Consider the following 5,746-nt stretch of genomic DNA (forward strand, 5'->3'; position numbering starts at 1 on the left):
AATTCCTTTAAATGTAAACACTTGAAAATACTTAACTTAGACATCTTAATCACATTTACATTAATCGTTGTATGCATGTAGCCATTAGGAACAGCAGTTCTCACTGAAATAGTCCTAACATATACCACATACAGTGATATACCTTAAATAATTTGCAGTACCTCCCACAAAAAATGTGATAAAGTGTATGTAACTTGGCCACATTTAAGGTTTAAAGCATTTTTAAACTTCAGGACCCTAAATGAATATTTGATCATGGGACATTTCAGCCTTAAGCTGAATTATGTTATGAAGCCTCAGCTCCAGGAACATGATCCATCAATCAGGAACTGACAGGCCACGAGCTGTTAGCAGTGCCTTGACATTTATTGGTGACAGCTCCTAACTAATTACGATGTCTCCGCTTTTAAACTGCACTGACATTTTGGCCATTTGGAGCAGCAGAAACAAGCTATAAACACTACATATGGGCAAATACTTTAAAGTTGATATGTCTAACGTGTTAGCAAACAGTTGCCTATTTAAACACACATTTACTATACATAAGGTTTGAACAAAATCTCAAATCTGCACAAAAACCGGATTTGAAATGGAATGACCCAGCGCTGCTTTGAGCTAAATGCTAATGTCAGCATGCTCACATTGACAATGTTGAGTTCAAAGTCACAAACTGGAAGAGAAATTGAAATATCTTGCGCTGTACTATTAAGTTAATAATCTGAAGTGTGTAACAGTTACATAGAGTTAATGGGTAACAACAATGGAAAATATGTGCTAACCCAGGCTGATTTTTGATTCATTATATTATACTATTCACATGGTAATTGAACTCCTAAAGAAGAGAAACATCAACACATGACAGTGCACTGCAACAAATTGAAAGTACTGTACATCTGCTCCGGACTAGACAGCATCCAAGATCTCTAAGCCTGCTGAGAGCTAACTGAGTGGAGATGGGAAAGTTCTTTCATCCCGTATGCTCCCTGTGGTCCCAGCCCTCTGACAGGGTGACAGTGTAACCATGACCTGATTACCTGTCCCCTGAAGCCTGTAATCACTAAAGCCAGCAGACAGGCACCGCCAGTCCGCTGACAGGGAGGATAATTGAAGGTGATGCTACATGCCGCTAGCCCTGCTAATGAAATATGAAAACAAAGAGCAGGGACAAGGCAGCAGGGCACCAAAGAGCCCCGAATTCCAGAGCAGGACATTTTCTGAATATTCACCAGCAGCTTGTACCTTTTTTTGCATGGATGTACTGGCTAACTGTTCCACCTTTCTTACATCAGCAAACATATGCCACACAAACATGATTATGTTCTTAACAGCCTCTTGTAAAAACAAATACAGAATTATTTTTTTTAAACAAGTTGGAGGACATTTCCCAACTCATTCCAACTATACACTTCTTGAGAAAGTTAGAAGAACAAGTAAGACCATCTTGGTTTTTAAATACAGGTTTGTGACAGAGGGAGATGCTCTATGGGAGCCAACATGTATCATATTTAACTGGAGAATAACATTCAGAAATGCTAAAACTATATTTGCCTTGAGGCACAAAGTGTGTTGGAACCTCAGTTCACCCACCCGTCATTTGGTCAAGTTCCCGTCCCAATGCGTATCGCTTATCTTAATAGGTTCAACTGTTTGCTTTATCAAGGGACATTTGTAAACCACAGCCCACACACCACACACCACATTTAGTGTTTTTTAATTTACCTGCCAAAAAGCTCCAAACAGCTTGAAAAGGGCCGATTTGAAGCAAATGTTAAAAAAACTTAAAAAGTCCTAATTAATTTGTTGCTTCCAAAGTACTTTTCATCTTAAAATATTTTTCTCCGGTCAGCCATGCTTTGTTGTAGTTCCCCATTTTATTACTGCCACATCACAAAAGTCACATTCATTAATTTCACATTTGTTATGTTTTTAAAATTATGAACAATACATAAACATTATCATCAGCAGTGGTCTTAAATGTATTCAAAATGGTGATGAATTCCACTGAATCTAATGTTCCAAACACTTTGTTGATGTATTATCAACATGACACGTCTGGAGTTAAGATTTCCTGACAAAGCATTATTACTTCCCTTCTACGTTTAAGTGTTCTTATTTTTCTTAGAAAGCATGACATGCATTAATGCGATTCATTTTAAAACAGAACCATGCATTAAAGTTTAGAACTCAAAACCTGTGCCAACAGGGAGGAGGCACATCAAGGCATGCTGTAGATTCACATCTTTTAAATGCCGTCTTAAAGCATTACTCACATGTCATTGATGGACTTTTAAATGCTGTGATCAGTCCTCCTGTCAATACTGGCCACGATGAGCTGGGCTGCTGAAGCATCATGTTAGCTTTAGCTGGACTCCAGAAGGTTTTTTAACACAAAACGAAGGCTGTGAATTGTGTCACTGAAGCACTGTAATCGCTTTAGGAAGGGGGTCTCTTTGCAGCCAGTGTGGACACGAGGCATAAACCCTTTCAATATGAATATGGGCATATACTGTACGTAGGCCTGTATTAGGATAGACTTGAGTAAATGTGAAGCTATCCTTTAAACCCAGATTACGTTCTCCAAATGTTCACACTGCCATTTTAATACAAAATGACATCAGTTCTGACCTGGCATTAACACAAATCTGAATTGTAGTCTCTATAACTTCACCACAGACTGCCTGTGATGTCTCTTCTTGTCCTGCTTGTTGGTGATTTCCTACAGGATGTTGTCTCAGGTCCTTGAGCAGACATGAAGTGTGGTTTGGTGTTTTTGAGGTACTACACGGACAGCGTTTTAACTCCCCACCCAGCTGTCCCTGCAGCACTGTGCTCGGCTGTGTGAACACAGGCTCCACCACGCTTCATGTTCTACTGCTACGGTGTCACTGGAAATACTGGGACTCGACCATTCCGGTACGACTTCCGATATGACTGTGCTGCTGAACTGTCATCCACTTTTTTGGTATTAGCCTGTGGTTCTCCACCAGCACCTCTACTGGTATGCCTCTTAGAACTATCATCCAAATACTACACTGAAAAGCTAAAAGCAGCTAACGGTGAGTGGTTGCCCAGCGTTGCAAAGTGAATCAAAGTGTCGAGGCTCTCCATCACGGTCCATCACAACGCGTCCTACTGTCCACTGTCCACGCACGGTCCTCCCAGGCAGCGACACACTAAGCCACACAATCACAGCAGGACACATTAGCACCACAAAGCGGCACTGAACACACACGTAGGCTACGGTAAGTTGTATAAAGCAGTCATTAGTGAAGGTAGTTAGGAAAGGAAACTGTAACGGACCAAGGAAACAGCTAAAGGGTTGCTAGCGGCTCCCCTGTCCCCCTCAGTCTCTACAGTCTCCCACAGTCTCTACAGCACAGAAGACAGTCTCCCTCAGTCTCTACGGTCTCCCTCAGTCTCTACAGTCTCCCTCAGTCTCTACAGTCTCCCTCAGTCTCTACAGCACAGAAGACAGTCTCCCTCAGTCTCTACGGTCTCCCTCAGTCTCTACAGCAGAGAAGACAGACTGTCTCCCTCTGTCTCTACAGCAGAGAAGACAGACAGTAAACGGACTTCGTCACATAGAAAGACAGAAGACTTACCACTTGGTCAGCTTCTGTAAAAAGTTACTTTTTATTTGAAGTGTCTTCGGCAGACAGGTCCTCGTCCGCTGTATTTAGGAAACTGCCGAACTCAGGGAGCAGCGCGAGCTTTAGCTCCTCCCACCAGAGTGTGTGTGCAGCTACGTCTGCGCGCGCGTGTGCGCGTGTTTGGATCACATGAGCACGAGTAGGCCTATACGTGCATGTTTTTGTGTATCATAGTGTGTAAGTAATTGTGTGAATATTACGTTGCCAGTATGTTCTGAATTGGTCTGTGGGAGTAGCTAACTAATCCTTCAGATACAAGTCCTTACATACTGTAGCTCAGTGGGGGTGGGGGGGCAGACAACCCAGGGGTCCTTGAGGGAGTTCCAGGGGGTCCACGATAAAAAGAGTTTGAACTATGATTACATCCATAAGTAACACAATGACAGAATGCATGACCATTTTGGTCATTGGTTTCATACACTTTCTGTAATAAAACATCTATTAGCAGAAGTCCTGTCAGATGGGGACCCTGGGACAAAATGGAGTCTGTGGTCTAATTTGTGCCTTGGCATGAAAATGTTTGTGAACCACTCTCTTTGTAAAGAGAGTATAAACCTGTGATGTGATCAAATAAAGCCTGAGATCATTTTATTATAAGATGATTCCAGATATTATAGATTGATACCAGACTTTTTTAGCTGGCAGCCTACATAGCCTCCAGCATAGTGTCAACCCAGACACAAGCCTAGCGGAATAACTGATCCATTGATATTATATTTATCCCCGCCCAGAAGGAAGAAGAAGAAAACTTGTGACTGAAACGCCACAGATTTAAGTTTCTGATTGAGCTGAGGAGGGGGGGCTCGGAGCAGTCAGTGCAGTGCTACTCTCTTACCTTTACAACACTGTTAAACACAACCAGCATATAGCATACATGAGCAATACACACCATGCTACAATCAAAGAAGCAGAGAAGGGGCAAATATGTATCGTCCTTCAAACTGTGCATTTGTTTAAAAGCAAGAGACTACTTTTGGAAAGCAATGTGTAAAATATAATATGCCCACAGAGGATATCAGAGTACATAAGGAAAGGTTCTTTGCTAAACGTATGATTGGGTGATTGTGTTTTTGAAACTAAAGCCTTCGAACAAACACATTTTAATTGCATCATCGGGCCCTCAGGAGGAGAGGCAACAAGCTCTGGTGCCATCATGTGTCCTTGGGTCAGATGACAGCTGAAGCACTGGTTCAAAACATCTGCCTACTCTATCTGTAAAGTGTCTTCAGATTACTCTTGTTATGATTTGATACTATAAAAAAAATAAATTGAATTGAATTAGTCCCCCTCCATGGTTAAAGGGTTCCCTGTTTTGCAGCTAAAGGTTCTTGTGTTCACATCAGCCGAAGTGAACTTCATGCATGTTTTAATCAATGTTACAATCTGTGAAAACAGTTCAAACTAAGCAATTAACTCCGATATAATGGAGGATATTTTTCCCATCTCACTCAGTTGGATTTATATGGAGCAAGAAACCGGTCTGAGTTTGAAGTGCTCATTAGATTAGCTCTTAACATGCACACATTTTTCATCTTCATGTGTAAGGATTATATCTCAGTGTGTATATTGTGTATCCCCATCGGTTTTTTTTTTATCATGAGTGGAAGGTGAGAGGATGGAGAGTGGAGAGATAAAGCGGGGATTGAAAGAGCAGGCTGGGGACGAGGCCTTACCACTGAAACACAATAACCACAGATGAAAGGAATGTCATGCCTTAACAGGATTTCACAGCAGAAAACCCTCTTCCTCATAACACACTGGCTGGATTTGATGCCCATACTGTGTGTGTGAAATTCTCTTTAAAGAAGTGTAGTAGCAAACTTTCTCTATGAACTGACCCTCAAGCAAATTCCCTGACTTCGTCAAAAGTATGGAGCATCAGACCCGTCATCCCATCACTCTGCATCTCCTAATGGTTTCACTAAAGAGGAAAGTGGGGGGTGGTTCAACTGGTGAAAAAAAAACTCTTAATGGAAAATAGGCAGCCCTTAAAAAAAGCTTATAATGTTTTTGAACACATTCTAAATGCAAAAAAGACAAGGTAGAAGAAGTTGTCACTGATTACTGCAAACAGCACACAGTGCAACTGAAACTCA

The 5,746-nt window shown here is 41.5% G+C and overlaps 1 protein-coding gene across 2 annotated transcripts in view; it reads right to left on the bottom strand.

Annotated features, from left to right (window-relative positions):
• The window catches only part of LOC116692974 (myocyte-specific enhancer factor 2A), a 42,668-nt gene extending 38,943 nt beyond the window's left edge, over nt 1-3,725 (bottom strand). Inside the window, exon 1 of one of the 2 annotated variants that reach the window (XM_032521633.1) lies at nt 3,603-3,725. The gene's annotated coding sequence lies outside the window, so the exon portion shown is untranslated. The remainder of the gene's footprint in view (nt 1-3,602) is intronic. The other variant, XM_032521651.1, reaches the window with a different exon arrangement.
• Between the last annotated feature and the right edge of the window lie 2,021 nt (nt 3,726-5,746).

This window comes from Etheostoma spectabile, chromosome 1 (genome assembly GCF_008692095.1).
Source record: "Etheostoma spectabile isolate EspeVRDwgs_2016 chromosome 1, UIUC_Espe_1.0, whole genome shotgun sequence".
Classification (NCBI taxonomy): Eukaryota; Metazoa; Chordata; class Actinopteri; order Perciformes; family Percidae; genus Etheostoma; species Etheostoma spectabile.